Consider the following 21,582-nt stretch of genomic DNA (forward strand, 5'->3'; position numbering starts at 1 on the left):
ATCAGGTAAATAAGCGGTTCTTTGCTTTGTTGGTCCTGGTATCGGCGATGCCGGAAGTTGCGGGCGCCCCTGTTGTGTCGATTGTTGATGGCCGGCGAGGACATTTTTGAATGTGAAGGTTGATACGCGAGAAGGAAGGGGGCCGGGTGGGGGTGGGGGGGCACGACTTGTTGTGATTGAATACGCTGTGCATAAACACATCACGTACAGGACACACACATATTTATATAACTTAATACATATATATATATATAATGTTCACATCTATGCGCATGAAGACTCCACGAATAGTGGTTCAATGCGCGTCACTGTAGTCCTGAGTTGTTGTCTTCCGTGGTTCGAGCCCACGAGACGACGAACTTATTGTCAACTAAAAAAATTCCCCTTCGGGTAACGTATGTGAAAATATATTTCCGAGGTAGAGTGAATTGGATATTAAAGGGCGTTTGTGTAGCTTAATGCTTGTATATGAATCACGGTGATGTGATAAAATTCATTCACACACACACACACACACACACACACACACACACACATATATATATATATATATATATATATATATATATATATATATATATATATATATATATATATATATATATATATATATATATATAAGCACTATTCATGAAATCTTCATTCAAATACACATGAACATATAAGAGGGACTGGAATGAAAAAGGAAAATTTTATTAAACGTGAAGGACAATACGAAATAGAGACGTAAGAAAAAAAAATTAGAGAAAGAAAACGAGGAAAAAAGGAAAGCAATTAAACAATAATTTATTCCATGAAAGCTCTAAAGCAGTGGTTCTTAACCAGGCGTGCTCGCACCCCGCGAGGTTGCCCAAGAATAACAGAAGCAAAAAATATTTTTATATATGCATGTTATTTTTTTCTGCAAAAAATAAAATCAAATAAAGTAAACAATTAATAATAATAATAATAATAATAATAATAATAATAATAATAATAATAATAATAATAATAATTATTATTATCATTAATTATTTTTTTATTTTATTTTTTGCAGAAAAAATAGCATGCGTATAAAAATATATTTTGCTTTAATTATTCTTAGGCATAATAATAATAATAATAATAATAATAATAATAATAATAATAATAATAATAATAATAAATTATTATTATTATTATTATTATTAATATTAATATTATTATTATTATTATTATCATTGCTACAGCCTTTTTTTTTATTTCAGCAATTCATGGGGTGCGAGAACTGACTGCCGATTTGAAAGGGGCGCATACATTAAAAAAAACGTTAAGAACCACTGCTCTATAGAGCATATTAGAGCAAATGAGCAAAATATAAGCTAAAAAAAAACCAACATGATGATATATGAAAACAAACGAGAACACGACGATATCGAAACGTGCACCAGAGGAAAAATTACTATACTTACATAGTGTGAGGGTTCGTTTATATAGAAAAATAATTTGATTATTCCTCCGGTGAGCGCTGGAAGGGGCGCAAAAAAAACACGCGCGTATCAGTTACGAAATCACATATTACACAATATTCAGCTGATCTCTTTCGTAGTACGCACTGTAGTTATGTATGATGCGCCACATCGTGTGTTTATTTTCTTTTTTTTTTTTTTGTAGGTTTGACAAGAACGCACTGACGATTATTTTTCTAAATCTAATTTCCACTTTTCACAATGTACAAAAAATTATTTGTATACAATGTATCACTAAGCACACTGTAGGGGGGGAGTAAACTTTGTATTAGACAACATATAAAACAAACTTAGAAGTTTTCTACAACGTAATACATTCTCCACATTTTTAAGTATAATAATAGGCAGCTGGGAACATGTAAGTAATTACAGACTGCGCTTACAACATCACAGGGGTGGGGGAATGGGGGCAGGAGGTGGGTGGGTGGGCCGCTTCCGAGCAGATTCAGAAGCGAGCCGGGGATATAAAGGTATATAAATCAATAAAAAGAAATGCGAGAGAGAGAGAGAGAGAGAGAGAGAGAGAGAGAGAGAGAGAGAATATGCATGCTGGTGGAACGTTCTTTTTTCGTCCCACTGGTACCGAAAGCGCGTTCAGGCGGCGACCTTGGAAGGCTAAAGACAGCGACCTCTACACGCTGGGGTCACTCGGTGTGTTTGAGTTTGTGTGCGTGCGTACGTGCGTCGTCGGTTAAAATGTCCATGCCACCACCACCACCACCACCCCCGCCGCCGTTTTGTCATCAGGCCTTCCCTGCCTGCCTGCCGCCACTTGAGGCTGTCTCTCACTCAATATGGCTACGTTCATTCTTATATATTTTTTTTATTATATAATAAAAGACTCGCTTCAGGTCGCAATAACTACGGAATGAATGAATGAGAGGGCGAACAAATATATTACATAGATGCAAAATCGCTCATACAAGGGGAAAGTCGCTACGGATTTTCCCCTTTAGCCGAGAGAGAGAGAGAGAGAGAGAGAGAGAGAGAGAGAGAGAGAGAGAGACTGTGGATGGAAAACGTATCGTACAGCATATCAGTTTCCTCCCCATTCTCTCTCTCTCTCTCTCTCTCTCTCTCTCTCTCTCTCTCTCTCTCTCTCTCCCGGCTGTTGACCCCCTCGTCGCTGCTGTTTACATGATCGAGGACGCTGACACGGGGGGGTCAATGGTGTTCATCCTTTCATTTTCTTCCTTTAACTTTCAAATGTCACTGCTTTGTTATAAGATTCTTTCTACTTAGCGATGTTTATTTAATATCTTTTTAACTCACTGAACTTAAAAAATAAAAATGGACACAAACTTATATGAAGATACGCAAACGAGTTTTTCTCTCATCGTTTTAGCTTCCATCTGAAGAGTTGTTGATAATCTCTCTCCATCACTGTATATTTATAGATCGTGCATGAACCCGCGCATTAACAAAAAAAAAAAAAAAAAAAACAAGGCGCCGGCTTTATTTAGACAGCTATTAATTTCGTCAACATACAAATAAACACTACATGGCCTTTCGAGCCAGAGCCGAAATGCACATGCTTAAAGTTATATGCACACGTTCGTTCGTTCGTCTGTTGGTTCCGTCAGGAGCACAAGCATTCCAAACCAGCTAGAGCATAGGCCTGTATGATAGACACAGGGCCTGGAGGGGGAGAGGAGGGGAGGGGAGGGGGAGGATGGTGAAGGGGTTGGGAGGGGTGGGGGTAGGGGAGACTACTACCACTGCCAGACGTAGGATGGAAAGCCTCCCCTCGGTTCATAGAGCAAGATCAGTGTGGACGCACGAGGTAACCAAATAATGATCTTGCAATGTCAGTTACATAACGAGTCAACGCGTTGCTTGCTTGCTTGCTTGCTTGCAAGCCCGCTGCTTGCAAGTGTGGGCAGCAGCAGCAGCAACAGCAGCGTGACGCCCTGCTCTTATGAATGGCTCACAAAAAATTACAACACCATTCCTCGGCCTCCTTATCTCTGTGAACGCTCGCTCTGAAACATCCTTTCCGATAACCCCCATAGCAGGCTGCTAAAACACCAGTGAGGGGAGGGGAGATCCCCCCCCCCCCACGATGGGGGAAGGGGAGGGAGATTCCCCAGAGGGTGGAGGAAGTTACAGAGGCCGCTAGATGGGGGCGGGGGCGGGGGAAGGGGTAGAGACACACCAACACGCACACACACATGAGGGGAGAGAAGGTACATATTCACTGTTGGCTATGTCTTCCCCTTTCACTGGTCTCAACACTTATTTTTTTTCCAAAACATTCACAAGTTAAGAGTTAAATCATCTGTTGAGGGTTAAATCACCCAGCCACAGCGGCTCTTGTCCAAAGTTGGCAACACCACGACACGAAACACACAATGAATCCAACAGAAGGTCACGCGTACAGAGTAGTTTTAAAAAATGGCACTTTAAAGTAGAAGGGCGAGCACTGAAACAGGCACACAACACACTGCACAGGTGAGCATTGCTTCTGAAGAGAGCGAGAGTGTATATATATACTGTACGTGTTTATGTATGTGTTTTTTCTGTCTTAATTTCACATCTCGAAAACCACTCGCAAGTTTCTTTTCTACATTTCTGCAATGGCAACACCTGGCCTCTGCGATACGACAAGACTTCGGACTAACATCCTCTACAGAATGAATGTCTCGCATGCAATACCATTTGCAAAACTGTCTGTCAATGGTCCTCTCGTCTCGCTATGTTCTTTTTTTTTCTGAGTCACATGACATTTGGTCGGATTCCACGAAATCGCCAGGCGACCAACGTGAGTCAACGGCCGATGAGAGAGGACAAAACAGCGAAACAGCAAACATATAAAACGAAAAAAAAAAAACCACACTTCATTCCATTCCACAGATATATATTCCTCTAATAATTCATCCTCTCGTAGCACTTGTGTCAAACATCCCAGCAGTGACGCAACCTTCAGCACTGAACAGAGAGAGAGAGAGAGAGAGAGAGAGAGAGAGAGAGAGAGAGAGAGAGAGAGAGAGAGAGAGATAGCCGTCGCCGAATTCCAAAAGAGAGGGGAATCCTGCCTCAGGAACGAAGAAGCGCCGTCGCCCTTCAGAAACAGAGGGGAAACAAAAAAGACACTTGGGCCTGCACCGAGGGCAGCTCTTCTGCAGGACCAGTGAGTGAGTGTGTGAGCAGGCTGAGTGGTATACCCAAACCCCTCGACAGCCAAACAGAAACTGAGTTACCGAGGGCAACGACCGGTCTGGCCCACCAAGACACCCCTAACACACCCCTTCCCTGGCAGGGATCCCTCCCCTACACCCGACCAGGGCCTCACACAACCTGCTCAGAGGGGAACACCAAACACCCCAAACCGAGTGACTCCGTCCCCTCCCGTGCATTCCTACCCTACTTCCACCCCCTCCTCCCCAGCTCCCCACCCCACCCCTATCACACTGGCCCCTCGTCTCTCTCTCTCTCTCTCTCTCGAGGGGAACAACATTGTCACAGCTCCTCTCTCTCTCTCTCTCTCTCTCTCTCTCTCTCTCTCTCTCTCTCTCTCTCTCTCACTTCCCCTCTTCCTCCACCCCGTCCCTCGTATACGACGTCGTTAACCTCTCTCTCTCTCTCTCTCTCTCTCTCTCGATAGAATCAAAGACTTTCACTTTCGTCCGGAACACCGAAAATCCTTCCTTGAAAAGCTACTTTCATTACTAAGCAAACTAATGAATCGGTTCCTTTTCTCTCTCTTACTACCTTTACTATAAAAAAAATATACAAAGGATTGAAGGTGTTTTAAAATCTGCAAATTGCCTCCTTTTGTGCTGACTAAAATTGTGTGTGTGTGTGTAGCCTATGTATATTTACATATATATTATAAACAATTTTAGTCAGCACAAAGGGAGAAAACACGTAGATATCAAAACACCTTCAGTCCTTTGTATGTATGTGTATAAATATATATATAAAATTTTCTATATATGTATGTATATTTTATCATATATATAAATATATAAATATATATATATACACATACATACATACATACATAAATACATATTAAACACGCATAACAAGAACGTGACTAAACCCATCCTTCCCCAATAACGGACATAAAAAACTAAATCAAACCTGGTGTACAGCAGCCGCCTCGACCTCTCACTCAATGCTTGTACTTCAGGAGAGGCGACCGACTGAACCCCAAACGAGAATATACAACCTTAGCAACAGTTGAGTTCGGCGAGGAAACGTTCGGCCGGGCTAAAAATAACCTTCCCTGAAGTTCTTACTTTTCAGTTTGCTTGAACCCGTAAAGGTGGCGTCACATCATCGGGAGTACGGTGGATAAAAAGCCGCTGATTCGATCGCAGAAGAAGAAGAAGAAGAAGAAGAAGAAGAAGAAGAAGAAGAAGAAGAAGAAGAAGAAGAAGAAGAAGAAGGATTTTATTCTTCTTTTTGTGTGGAAGGTTATGACTACTGACAAACTCACACACACATACACACACACACACAACACACATATATATATATATATATATATATATATATATATATATATATATATATATATATATATATATATATATGATGATTATCATCACTTTTGCACGTGATTCATTTATCACACATTACCACAGGTGAAAAATATGGCTTGGGAATAAAGTCGAAACCGGTCAGGACCTATTATTTTTCACCTGTGTAATCTTATATTTATATACCTGTATATATATATATATATATATATATATATATATACATATATATATATATATATATATATATATATATATATATGTGTGTGTGTGTGTGTGTCTATATCTAAAATACTACACACTTTATATATATATATATCCTACACACATACATATATATATATCTATATCTGTATATATATATATATATATATATATATATATATATATATATATATATATATATATATATATATATATATTATTAAACAGGACCTCATTGAAGCTGGATGTTATCTAGCGGAGATATTTATTCCAGAAAAGTTACAAAGCTTTCCAGGACTAACGGTCCTCATCGTCAAGCCCTGGAAAGCTTGTAACTTAATTGCATTAATGCACAGGATAATTGTGTGTAAGTGATAAAAGTGTAAACAAGTATATTGATTCAGATAAAAACATATCTGATGAGATCATGAGCTACTTCATTCTCGAGGACTCAAATGACACAGAGAAAAGGGAAACAATAAGAAAAAAGAATTTTATTAAATAATAAATAAATACCGATGGGGCATGATGCAAGAGACAAAGTTAGCATCGTCGCTGTAACGACAAATACCCGAATACCGCGGGCCCATCCTCACTATACACAATAAGGAGGACATCACGCTCACAACTGGCAGGGAGGATTTAATATGTACAGACACACCTTTATTTAGGATCTCGTCACTTCACATGCTTTCTTGCTTATTATACAAGACTCTCTCTCTCTCTCTCTCTCTCTCTCTGCGGGCCAGCGACCTCTTCTTCTCTGTCATTTGGACAAACACGCTCATCCCAAACGGGTTGACATAAAACCCCCGTATTCCATCAATTCTCTCTTTCTCGTGTAAACAAACAGGGCTATTATCACTCGGCTTCTGTTTAAACCACATACTTTCCTTAACTCTCTCTCTCTCTCTCTCTCTCCGAAATAGTTATTCTCTTTATCTCTTTATCTCTCTGCCCAGGGCCAAACCTTCAATCATGATATACAGGGCAGTCATTTGGCAACTTACCTAACGACAAACAAAGGAAATGGGAAACGAAAAAAGTTTCTTAGGCCTACGCTGCTGGGAAATGTCAGGCTGGAGGTTAAAGAGGAGAAATAACTTAATGTTCTCAATACTCAAAGTGCATGGATTGAAATCAATCACAGCCTGCAACGCGTTTTTTTAGTTTTCTGTAAAGGAAAAGTATTGAGAAGTCTATTTGTCGGTGCGTCCGCCCTCAGATCTTAAAAACTACCAAGGCTAAAGGGCTGCAAATTGGTATGTTGATCATTCACCCTCCAATCATCAAACATACCAAATTACAACCTCCCTAGCCTCAGTAGTTTTTATTTTACTCAAGGTTAAATTTAGCCATGATCGTGAATCCTGCAACGATTTAGGACAAGCCACCACCGGGCCGTGGCTGAAGGTTTCATGGGCCGCGGCTCATACAGCATTATACACTGTTCAGAACAAAGAAACTTCGGCGCATTCTTTTACATGTCTTATTCTACTCTCTCTCTCTCTCTCTCTCTCTCTCTCTCTCTCTCTCTCTCTCTCTCTCTCTCTCTCTCTCTCTCTCTCTCTCTCTCGGTATTGTAATTCCTCTCCTGGTATTTTTGATAAATGAAAGTATTCACAGATGCCCTAATTTTCGTCTGTGAAGTCATACAGCTGAAATATCTACTTCTACTTATTATTAAACTCGTGAAGTATTGGAGAATTCTCGTTTTTGGCTGAAAATATTTATTAATCTACAACAATATCATTATCTATAACCAAAACTTTATTAAAAGTAAAGGCTGCATCTTAAGCAGATTCTCTATAAATCTTTGTTGGTTTACCTTTGGGTAAAACTTTACTTTCACCTGGGACACTTCCTTACCAGTACGATCAGGCCTTGTTGGAATGAAAAGGAATATTGAATTCAGGCCAAAGGCCACGCGCTGGGACCTACTGAGGTCATTCAGCGCTGAAACGGAAACTGGGAGTAGAAAGGTTTGAAAGGTGTAACAGGAGTCAAACCTCAAAGCAGCTGCACTATGAAACAAATGTTGAAAGAGGTTGGATAGCAAGATGGAAGAAAGAGAATATGAATGGAGGTACAGTCAAAGGAATGAAAGGGGTTGCAGCTAGGGACCGAAGGCACGCTGCTGCAATGAAGCTTAAGTAATGCCTACAGTGCTCCGCGTAAGATGCACTGATGGTACTATCCCCCAACGGGGATCAGGCCTTGTTGCTGAGGTGCGCCAGTCTCCATTCCTCTCAAAAACTATAAAAGAACGAGCAATGGCTTATCGTACAATTTTCTGAATAACCCGAGCGGTTATAATTTGCAAATGTCATTCATAGATTGGTATTTATGCTTTAAAAAACAGTTCCTTAAGTCCATTGTGACCTGGAAAGAGAGGAATACGATTTTTCTTCACAGGGAGAGAGAATTTCTCACATGTTGCTTATACCAAAACCAACCGAATCCCTTGATGAGATTGCTCGAAATATGACCACGTCTGTAAAATTCAGTTTATAGAGTAAATCGGGTATTAATATGCATACCTACTACAGAGTATTAATTAACTTAGCATGTATTTTTGACGTCCAAACGCGGCCATGCGAGCTGCAACCGATATATTGACTCCAAACTGAATATAAGTTAGTTTCTTTGCTATTAAGAAAAGAGAACCTTTACCTCCTTAAATTCAACGCAAATTGACTTAGATGACCCGTAGCATCTTGTCAATAGAAAGGACCATAAAAAAACGAAAATGGTATCTAAAATTTCGCAGTTTTTAAAATACATCAAAACTAATTCAACTTTCTTAAATAATTACTGTTGGTTGAAGCGACCAATACTGAAAAGGCAGGTACGAATCGGTAATAAAATATACAAGCTCCCAAACCTGTTGTTAGTCTTTGCTGCAAAACCGCTAGAGAATACTGGCTATTCTTGAACAAAGATGAATATAATTTCATAACGTGGGTCCTGGGCATTATGTAATACATTTTTTCACTGCCTTTGACTATGAGTTATTTGCTTGTGAAATAGCAAAACACAAACGCACACACACACACATGCACACACAAAATACCATTGCACATTTCATTCCAAATGTGTAATTGATTTTCACTACTCTTCTTGGAAGCGGAAATACTACGAAATATATGTTCGCTGGCTTCCACATACGAGTGTATTAATAACCGAATGAAAATTAAAAAAAAAAGTAAGCACACATAAAGCAAACGAATCAAAATGATTTAAAAGGAATCGTTAGTGTAACGAGAACTCAATTCGTTCAGACGGCGTCCAGTCCCACTGATTACTTCACGTCACAAAACGGTAAAAGGACCACTTTGGAAAAATCTCATCGCAACTAGTGGGATCTGGCAAGTTAATTATTCCACGCCCAATAGCATATAGGATGTTCATCAGTTAGTTTTTTTTTTTTTAGTTTTCTGTAAAAGAAAACTATTGTGCCGGTTTTGTCTGTCCGTCCGCACTTTATTCTGTCCGCACTTTTTCTGTCTGCCCCCCTCAGATCTTAAAAACTACATTAATCATCCACCCTCCAATCATCAAACATACCAAATAGCAGCCTTCCAGCCTCATTAGTTTAAACTTTATTTAAGGTTAAAGTTAGCCATAATCGCGTCTGGCAACGATATTGGATAGGTCACCACCGGGCCGTGGTTAAAGTTTCATGGGCTCATACAGCATTATACCGAGATCACCGAGAGATAGATTTATTTTCGATGACCTTGATTATAGGCTGTACAGAAAACTCGATAGCGCCGAAAAAACTTTAAGTTTTTTTATTAAATTTTTTTTTTGAAGGGTTGCAGCTAGGGACCGAAGGGACATGATAGCCATTACTGCAAAGATTTACTGACACGTCTCCTTAAATGACAATTTATGTTAATATATGAGAAGCTTCAACGAACTCGTTCCCCACCCATTGGCTAACATCGTCAAGCCTTCAGATAACTGTGATTAAACTTCAGCCCGGGTTTTTAAAATTTTTTTTTTATCTCTCAATCACTACTGCAACACTTCGCCGTTTTGTCATGGACTTCGTTATCTTAATAATTCTAAATATGCGTGGTATTCTTTTCACCTCTTCGATAACCGTGATGTGGCAATATTTGAATCCCTAATTTTAAACTATCTCTTCGGTACCCATGATGTGGCAATATTTGAATCCATAATGTTAAACTATCTCTTCGATAACCATGATGTGGCAATATTTGAATCCCTGATTTTAAACTATCTCTTCGATGTCCATGATGTGGCAATATTTGAATCCCTGATTTTAAACTATCTTTTCGATGCAACCATGATGTGGCAATATTTGAATCCATAATTTTAAACTATCTCTTCGATGACCATGATGTGGCAATATCTGAATCCCCTAATGTTAAATTATCTCTTCCATTCCCATGATGTGGCAATATTTGAATTCCTAATTTTAAATTATCTCTTCGATAACCATGATGTGGCAATATTTGAATCCCCTGATTTTAAACAAATCTCTTCGATACCCATGATGTGGAAATATTTCAATCCCCTAACGTTAAACTATCTCTTCGATAACCATGATGTGGCAATATTTGAATCCTTAATATTAAACTATCCCTTCGATAACATGATGCGGCAATATTTGAATCCCTAACGTTAAACTATCTCTTCGATTCCCATGATGTGGCAATATTTGAATCCTCTAATATTAAACTATCCCTTCGATACCCATGATGTGGCAATATCTGAATCCCTAATATTAAACTATCTCTTCGATAACGTTGATGTGGCAATATTTGAATCCCTAATTTTAAATCATCTTTACAACCCTCAACACTCTTCGGCTATCTGACATTTGTTTTCTATTATTATAGATTGCACTGTCCTCTGAAAAAACATTTTTCAAATCATTTCTATAATTTTGACTTCATTCTGATTACCTACAACTTATCTTCATTCCAATAATTTTGGCATCATTTAGGTTATGTTCATATGACGATTTTAATAATATTCAGAGGATTTACCATCATCGAAATGCAACCATTAAGTTATTTCAATTTCCTTGCTATCATTTAACACAATTCTAATTAACTATTAGTATCAGTTATTTTAATTTCCTTCGTATCATTTAACACAATTTCAATTGCCTATTACTATCAGTTATTCCAATTTCCTCGGTACCATTTAACACAATTCTAATTACCTGTTAGCATCACTTATTTCAATTCCCTAACTATCATCTAACACAATTCTGATTACCTATTAGCATCATTTAACACAATTTTAATCACCTATTAGCATCAGTCATTCCAATTTCCTCGGCATCATCTATCACAATTTTAATTACTTATTAGCATCATCTAACACAATTTTAATTAACTATTAGCATCATTTAACACAACTTTAATCACCTATTAGCATCAGTCATTCCAGTTTACTCGGAATCATCTATCACAATTTTAATTACCCATTAGCATCACTTAACACAATTCTAATTACCTATTGACACCAGCCATTTAAATTTCCCCGCTATCATTTAACACCATTTTCATTACCTATTAATTTCATTTCACACAATTTTAATCACCTATTAGCATCAGTCATTCCAATTTCCTCGCTACCATTTAACACCATCCTGATTACCCGAATCAAATCCACCGCTCCTTGGTACCAACGTTACATTTTCTGCGGAATCAGCCTTTAAGACAAATGTCGTAACGCCGAATAATAACAATAGCCTGGTCATAATAAAACAACGGACCAAACGGCCCAATTAACCGAGAACATCCCACTAACCGGAGAAGTGTGCAGTACAATATATATCGCCAAGTCTATATTTAGCTCATTTCAGAGGCAGAGAGAGAGAGAGAGAGAGAGAGAGAGAGAGAGAGGTGTTATGTATAAACCAGTCGCATCTCCCATCAGTACTGAAAGTTATGTCAGCAAAGTCGAGACGGACCCTGTTCGACTTTGAATGACTGCCTGCTTCGGCCAAAAAAGTCTTGCGGGCGCGCCTCTTGTTCGAAATGTAAATATGCATAACATTTGGTCGAAGGTATAACTGTGGGATGATAATCGAAATCGTCAGGTGTATATAAAAAAAATATATATATATATATATATATATAAAATATATGTGTATATATATGTATATGTATATATATCGAATGATTTGGAATAACGTAGAAGTGAAATGTGTGTTTATCTCTTTCAATTTTATGTAATGTATGTATGTATGTATATATATATTAATATATACATATATACTATAATATATATATATATATATATTACATTACATATGTAAATAAAATTATATATATATATATATATATATATATATATATATATATATATATATATATATATATATATATATATATATATATACATATATATATATCATATATATATATATATATAGTATATATATACATATATCATAGCATGGGCCCCAGGCGTGATAGGTAACACGCCCATAATATCCCAAGCAATAGGTCCCAAGGTTAAAAAGGGCACTGGGTTTGCAGTCACAAAGGGAGACGTTCCTGGCACCACCTCTCTAACGGGGAAGGCGTATGGTGAAAAAAAATATAAGACGAAAAAGAAATGTAAAAAAAAAAAAAAAAAATAGAGTAGCAATTCACTGTACAAATATATAGCTTAATTCTGAGTCTTGAAATACCCAGTCATTCTAACTGTGGGCGTATATTTCATTCAAAATTTGTAATCAAATAATTATTGTTAATGACATAGCATTTTTATGTCGTTTAAATTCACTATCCAGTCACTATTTGTCGTATGAATTCACCATGCAGTCACTATTTACTTAAATTCAATATCCAGTGATTAATTGTCGTTTAAATTCACTATTCAGTCACCATTTGTCCTTTAAATTCACTAATCAGTCACTATTTGTCGTTTAGATTCACTATGCAGTCACTAATTATTTAAATTCACTATGAAGTCACCATTTATCGTTTAGATTCACTATGCAGTCACTATTTGTCGTTTAAATTCGCTATGCATTCAATGTTGGTCGTTTCAATTCACTATGCAGTCACTATTTGTCGTTTGAATCCACTACGCAGTCACTATTTGTCGTTTAAATCCACTATGCAGTCACTATGACTAATATCAGCCCCGACCAATCCACTGTCATCTTCATGGAATCACCGCTCATGAAGATGAGATCACTCTTATATTCACTATCATCACCATTTGTGCTCCATCACTTCTGAAACTAATGTTAAAATTGTCACAGTACACGATTATCAGTCAGGACCAGAATCATCCCAGTTATCACTATCAGCATCGACTCCAATGCATTCATTCATCTGCATAATCCCACACAAATTGGTTACTCTATTTAAAAACTTCAGATGCGAATACTATTGTCCTGTTCCCGAACACAGTGGCACTTATTCCAAACTCAAGTCATAATCATCACTATTACTTTCGCAGCACTTTCACCATCATTTGAATTTCATAACTCCAGTCACGTTCATCATCATGATCACTAGTATAACGTCTGATATATTATTACTCCAAAAACTCCACCCATGTTGATTACCTCTGTGAATGCTCTAACACAGTACACAGCAACTATGTCCAGTTATCTGAGCACGATCTGAATGCGCGTGTATGTGTATGAGTGTTGTGTATGTGTGTGTGTATGTGTGTTCGTGCATGTTTGAACCCAAAGAAACACGGGAGGGGGAGGGAGGAGGGGGAGGAGGGGGAGTTCCACAAATAAATGAGTGTTGGGTACATAGTAGAGGGAGAAATCAATTCACGCCCCAACCATTACTACTATACCAACAACGTCAACAGTCTCCAAGCGAACCCAAACCTTCCTCGACCCAACACCTTTAAATTTCGGACCCAGATGCCCCCCCGTGAAAACACGCCGCCGCCCCCAACGTCACATTTTCGTCGGGGGCGGAGCAGCACCCTGGGTACCGCAAACTTGCCACGTATTTCTGGGAAGACTTTTTCGTGGGCGTGGGTGGGCCGGGCGGACATCTTTGTTGCCGGCGCTTGAAAGTGGACAATCGTGACATAATGAATGCAAATGACAAATCATTGATTGATCGGTCTCCTCTTCTCGCACAGACCGACTCGACCCCTCGGGGCGATTTGGCATCATCCGCCAAAAACGCCGCAGAAACAAGCGAGTAAAGTTTGCTTTATTTTATTTTATCTAACTTTTTTCTATTTTTTTACTTTTTTTTTTATTTTTTTGGGGAGGGTCTTCCCGTTTTTGGTCGTCACTCCTGTAGAGGGAAGAGTCCGTGTTATTTCCGACCTGGCTCCCATCAATACTGCATAGTGAAGGCCCCGGGAGAGGGGGTGGGGAGGCATCTCTTAAATGCGTAGGGGAACGCCAGTTTTGGCGTCGTCATAAAATTAAGCTCTGAAATACAAAGCACATAACTGCAAAAGGGTGCAATGACAAAACGACCCCAGAAGAAGGGAGAGGAAAAAGGGGAAAAGGAAAGGAAAGCATATGGCCATAGGAAGAAGAAGGACAGATAACTGGAGACCTTGAATGCACACACACACACACACAAACGACCGTGATCGACTCCACGACGACCACAAGGTCATGCTTACTTAGGTACGCCGGCGGGAACCAGCGTCGTCTCCCAAATGAGCATTCTGTAACACCTGTGTATAACAGCACGCCAGCAGAGATGCACACACACACACACACACACACACACACACACACACACACACACACGTGTCGCTGAAATCACCTGTCTGTCACCAAGGGACCTCAGAGCAAACCCCCATCGATAATCCTCTGAAAAAGGGAGAGCAGAGGAGGAGGAGGAGGAGGAGGAGGAGGAGGAGGTGAGGGAGGGGTCAGGGAGAGAGAGAGAGAGAGAGAGAGAGAGAGAGAGAGAGAGAGAGAGAGAGAGATGCAGAAGGGGCTTTATGCAAGAAGGGAATGAAACACAACTCGTAAAAAGTTATCGGGAGGGAATTTGGGCAGACTATGACGGTACAAAGAGAGCAAGCGGTGAGAGGGTCCATAGAGAGTTTCAGGGAGGAAGGAGGAGGAGGAGGAGGAGGAGGAGGAGGAGGGAGGAGGGAGGAGGAGGATGGGTCTTTCTCCCTCTTGCCCTCCTTGCCCTCCTCCTCCTCCTCCTCCTCCTCCCCTTCCCCCTCCTCCTTCGACATCCGTTGGGACATGGCAGCCATGCTTGCACACAGACACACACACACACATGATCACGAACGCACAAGCACACACAAACACACACACACACACACACTCACACACATCACTCTCACTCTCAATGCGCGTCGCACGGTTATACACGGGAGTTTGTTTTCCCCTTATGTACCATAACACAGGGTACAAACACGAATAACGGTGGTGTCACAATGCACACACACACACAGTCCCTCCCAAAATGCGTCTCCTGTATCTTCATCTGTTGTTCGGGTCCACAACAATGAAAGTATTCGTCTCGCTCTCTCTTCGTACTGATTTCTTTGAAGTGTGGATAGACGTAAAATGGTTTATTTTCTTTTTTTTAAGAAATCAAAATAATTTATTTTCTCTTTTCCCTGCTGAAACCTCAAAGAAAACAATGCATATTAATCACTGATCAACATATTCTCAGTATAAAAAAATTATTTTTTTCTTTACCCTAACAGCATATTTTCTTTTTCTGCTGAAACCTCAAAAAAACGATGCATATTAATCACTGATCAACATATTCTCAGTATAAAAAAATTATTTTTTTTCTTTACCCTAACAGCATATTTTCTTTTTCTGCTGAAACCTCAAAAAAACAATGCATATTAATCACTGATCAACATATTCTCAGTATAAAAAAATTATTTATTTTCTTTACCCTAACAGCATATTTTCTTTTTCTGCTGAAACCTCAAAAAAAAGTGTAATAATCACTGATCAGCATATTCTCAGTACAAAAAACCTTGTATATTTTCTTTATCCTAACAGTATATTTTCTTTTTCTGCTGAAACCTCAAAAAAAGTGTAATAATCACTGATCAGCATATTCTCAGTACACAAAACCTTGTATATTTTCTTTATCCTAACAGCATATTTTCTTTTTCTGCTGAAACCTCAAAAAGACAAGGCATAATAATCACTGCTCAGCATATTCTCAAGTACAAAAAATATTCAAAATTCTTTATTCTGAGTGAAAGCACAATCCTGTTGTTGAAGTAAGAGGTCAGTTTTAAGCGTATTACGGCCTTTATATCTTCTGATAACGTCGACCAAAAGGCTTTACTTAAAGCCCAGGAGACTTTAAAAGACAATCTGTACCCTGACGAAAGTCAATAAAAAGCAAAAGATAAGGTATCGAAGGGTATCATTCGCAGTACCAAAAAAAAAAAAAAAAAAAAAAAATCTTCCAATAAAAAAATTGATAAGTGACGCATATAATTTTTTTTTCTATCCAGTACCAAGTAACTGTCCCTTTTCCTCTACCATCATTCCTACATGAAGTCTACTACGAACAGGTGACTGATATAACTAATAAATAACAAGTAGGTAACTTTCATCGCATTCGGATGCGTTAAGTGAACAAATCATGGAGGGTATTATTATTATTATTATTATTATTATTATTATTATTATTATTATTATTATTATTATTATTTCGGTATGCAGTTTGCTACATTAAAACGTAACTTGATTGGATTACCGATGGATTGACTGTGTGTATATGCGAAATCCCAAATGCGCTAATAAACTAGATTATATACGCACTTGTACTGTTATCAGTTAAAATGAATTCAAAATGATTCAATCGTTTATTCTGCATTTTAGGACACTATATGTATGTGTAATATATATATATATATATATATATATATATATATATATATATATATATATATATATATATACACATTCATACACTCTATGCATATGTATAGATATACATTTTCTTCGTTTTCTTCGTTTTAACGTGTTTTTTTCCCATTTATATATATACAATATATATACTGTATATTACATACACATACATACATACTACATAACAATACTTAAACACAAACAATCACACAAACACAACGCTATCAAAGCGACACCAACGAACAAATCACGACGAAATAAAAGAAAAAAAACACACACACACATGACGAAACACTTCCGGTCAAATCTCGTCCCTCCGATATTAAAGCGACATCCGACATGATCCTGGACTCCAATTAGGGGATTCCAGTATACTGGAATTAACTAGGTTTTATGGAGACAGCGTAAATAATGGTTAAATACTCACCAAAAATGAATCGAATAGGATGGAAAAGAATGTAGAGTTTAGGACAAAGTCCAAGCGATGGGACCTACGAGGTCATTCAGCGCTGAAACGGAAATTTGAGAGTTGCAAGTTTTGAAAGGTGTAACGGGAGGAAAATCTCAAAGTAGTTCCACTATGAATCAATTGTTAGAAGGGGGTGGACAGTAAGATGGAAGATGTACGGAGGTGCAGTAAAAGGAATGAAAGGGGTTGTAGCTAGGGGTCGAAGGAACGCTGTAAAGAAACTTAGGTAATGCCTACAGTGCACCGCATGAGGTGCACTGATGACACCACCTGCCTACGCGGTCACGAAAAATGAGGTGGCGTACAATCCAAACTCCTTGGTTCTGATGTCAAAATTCCTCGATGCTTAAAAATATAAATAATAATTAATGAGAGTAATGAAATAGAGGTTCTGTTTAACCTCAAAATTTTATAATCTTCCATACATTTGAAATAATAATAATTAAAAACAGCAAAAATAATTATAAATCAACCAATGATCTCTATAACAAGGATGACGTAATCAGGTAACTACTGAAGTATAACTGTCCTTAAACATTCAGAAATATAACGATAAAATAATCATACTTATTGATTAAGTCACCAGCCAAAGGAGACGCAATGGTGATAGCCACTCGATAGTACACCAACAATGGCAGGCCCCGTAGGGAGGGTAGCGCAGTCAGTGCACCTCGCGCGGCGCACTGTAGGCGTTATTTAAGGTTCTTTGCAGCGTGTCTTCGGCGCCTAGCTGCAACCCTTTGCATTCCTTTTACTGTATCTTCTATGCTTTATTTAGGGGGTCCCGTTTGCAGTCTCTGCAAAATTTTCGAAACTGAGATGTGCCACCTATTGGGCTCGTGAAACACCAATACACAAGTTACTGCAGTTTCAGAATGATTCTTCAGTGCTTTATTTAGGGGGTCCCGTTTGCAGTATCTGCAAAATCAGTAGTAAGGAAAGGGAAAACTGCAGTATCTACCGTTTTGCTCAGTTTTGTATTTTTGCAGATACTGCAGTCTTCCAGTTTAGGGCAGGTTTGTTAACTTTGTATATACTGCCGGATTAATTGTTTCTCATATTTACGTATTTTTAACCCTCATTTCTTTCATTTGCTTCGTTATCCATCGCACTGGAAAATAAAGTTAATTAAACACACATACCTACTCAATTATTTTGGATCAGACTTTGTAACTGCCGGACACTGACTGACTCCCAATGTTGTTGGTTTTAGAAGTCATGTGAAAAGTTTCTATATAATAAAACCGAGCAAAGAATAGTCATTTAAAATCGACTGCAAATTAAGGTCTTAACATTCCCTAACCATCGAGTAAGCTAATAAAACCTGAATATATGGTTAGTTGATTAATGCGCAGTTTAAGACAATCATATAAAAAATGACAACGTCTAAAAATTTATCTTCTACGAAATCAATATCAATGAATATCTGGACAGAGAGAGAGAGAGAGAGAGAGAGAGAGAGAGAGATTAAGGTACTCAACAAACAGCTCAAAGGTTATTGATTGGTACTGGCAAGGGTGGTGGTGTGGGTGAGAGAGAGAGAGAGAGAGAGAGAGAGAAAGGGAATGGGTAGCCAGAAGGACAGCGGAAGTATGCGCGTGCGCATAATGGCAACGCGCAAAAATCTTCCGTGGAGGAGAGTGACCTTTTTACGCATTGGCATGGTGGGGTCAATGAACGTATGCGCATGCGCTGGAAATGCAGTACGCTTATATGACGCCTAGTGATAGGGCCTTTAAAGAGAGAGAGAGAGAGAGAGAGACCGGTAAAATAAAATGCACGCTCATTTCATCATTAATTCATCCTATTATTAAAAAAGGCGATGTTACTATTTAAATAATATTAACATACTCGCCATTTTTCTAATTAACAACTGAAACCTACTTTTGTTTCTGCTAACAAGGTTCCTCTTTTCTAACCAGAATTAAAGAGAGAGAGAGAGAGAGAGAGAGAGAGAGAGAGAGAGAGAGAGAGAGAGAGAGAGAGAGAGAGAATTTTACAAACGCCATTTGTCTGATTAACAATTGAAACATACTTTCACAAAAAGAAAGAGAAAATGAATAATACTGCGCCATTCATTCTACTAAGAAGGTTCTTTTTTTAACTGAATACAGGAACGAGAGAGAGAGAGAGAGAGAGAGAGAGAGAGAGAGAGAGAGAGAGAGAGAGAGAGAGAGAGAGAGAGAGAGAGAGAGAGAGATTGTAATTTTTCTAGCTAACAACTGAAACGGACTTTTGCAAAATGACAGATATAAAATAAATAATATCTTATCTTGTATCGACTGAAAAAGTTCATTATTTCTATCCGAATATACAAGAATAAGAACGAGAGAGAGAGAGAGAGAGAGAGAGAGAGAGAGAGAGAGAGAGGAGGAGGAGGAGGAGGAGGAGGAGGGAGGAGGAGGAGGAGGAGGAGGAGGAGGAGGAGGAGGAGGAGGAGGAGGAGGTCAAACTACTGACGCCAATTTCCCCTGAACTTCTTTCTCTCTTGTAATTTGAGTATTTCGTAACCATTTTCTCCTGCCACTACTGTTATCCTCCTCCTTCCTCCTCCTCCTCCTCCATCTCCTCCTTCCCCTTCCTCCATCTCCTTCGCCCTTCGCTTCTCCCGATTCCTTTTATCTTGATCTGCTTTTATCTCCCCTCCTCCGATGCACAGATCTTTTAATCCCACGTTCGTCCTGCATCCATTTTTGTTGTTGTCGATCTCCCGCTGCAAGGCTTACAATGCTGCTTCTACTGCTGCTTCTACTGCTACTACTACTGCTTCTGCTGCAAAAGCAATATCTACTGCTACTACTACTACTACTACTACTGCTACTATTAGTTTATTACTACTAAAAGCAAAAGCAACAATGTCAATAATAATTTTAGGGCACAGAAAATTATAACATCTTTGACATTAAAATCAAGGAGACTGAAGATTTGATTGCTTTCACGATAAGCAATTCTCGAATGCCCATTCTCACTTTAATTATTTTACATCTAATTCTCCTGCAAATAGTGCACTGACAGACTATGCATTAATTAACATGATGTCCATGATAATTTTAACACCAAGAAGAAACAAGTAAAAATTGCGCCGAAGTTTCTTCGGTACAATCGAGTTTTCTGTGCGGCGTGTAATGCTTGTATGAAACTTTCACCCATGCCCCATGAAACTCTCAGCCACGGCCCGGTGGTGGCATGTGTTGCTGGCACCTAAAGCGCTGCCAGACGCACGATCATGGCTAACTTTAACCTTAAATACAATAAAAACTACTGAGGGTAGAGGGCTGCAATTTGGTATGCTTGATGATTGGAGTGTGGATGACCAACATACAAATTTGCAGCCCTCTAGCCTCAGTAGTTTTTAAGATCTGAGGGCGGACGGACAGACAAATAGCCATCTCAGTTTTCACAGAACTCTAGAAAAAAAAAAAAAATCCTGCAAGATATAACGAAACAATCAGGATACTCACCGGCGTTGACTGAATGACTTGAAACAATTCACAGATTTTCAGAAAATGTGCGCAGAACAAACTTTATATCAATAGGTGGGAAAATAGACTTAATAAACTGCGGTATACGTGATGCCATAACAAGGTCCTATTTTATACGATTATTTCACTTGGAGAGCATCAATTAATGATAATTATGCTCAACTTCTAGTGACACCTTAACGTGATCACAATGTATATTTTTTTCACGCAATACAGACAATATATATTTTCAATCAATCAATATATATATATATATATATATATATATATATATATATATATATATATATATATATATATATATATATATATCACTAAACGATAGTATTAGCATATTGACACAATAAACGTAAAAATAAATAAGCACTAGATCCTGCTAAGGCCTCCCAAAAAGAAAACTACAAATCAAAGCACAAATAAAAATCAAAGTTTACAAAGCCAAATTTACAATAACAATAACAGTGTCCAACATCACGTGACCAAAAGCTTTAGACACTACTGTCCCCGAGAAAGCTTCCACAATGTTCGCATTACCGAGCAAAATATTCTGCTCGTGAAAAAATTCTTCTGAGATTTTTTTCCCTTTGCTCTCAAGAATATTCTGGAT

The 21,582-nt window shown here is 38.4% G+C and overlaps 1 protein-coding gene across 11 annotated transcripts in view; it reads right to left on the bottom strand.

Moving 5' to 3' along the window:
• Positions 1-21,582, bottom strand: part of Hr4 (Hormone receptor 4) — a 550,506-nt gene that overhangs the window by 244,487 nt on the left and 284,437 nt on the right. The window contains exons 1-2 of one of the 11 annotated variants that reach the window (XM_067129670.1): positions 4,593-4,680; positions 1,431-1,730 (exon numbers count right to left, since the gene is read on the bottom strand). The exons of 8 other annotated variants lie outside the window; for them this stretch is intronic. The gene's annotated coding sequence lies outside the window, so the exon portion shown is untranslated. Of the gene's footprint in view, positions 1-1,430; positions 1,731-4,592; positions 4,681-21,582 lie in introns of those variants that run through there. 2 more of the 11 variants (XM_067129672.1, XM_067129671.1) reach the window with 2 other exon arrangements.

Source organism: Macrobrachium rosenbergii, chromosome 27 (genome assembly GCF_040412425.1).
Source record: "Macrobrachium rosenbergii isolate ZJJX-2024 chromosome 27, ASM4041242v1, whole genome shotgun sequence".
NCBI classification, from domain to species: Eukaryota; Metazoa; Arthropoda; class Malacostraca; order Decapoda; family Palaemonidae; genus Macrobrachium; species Macrobrachium rosenbergii.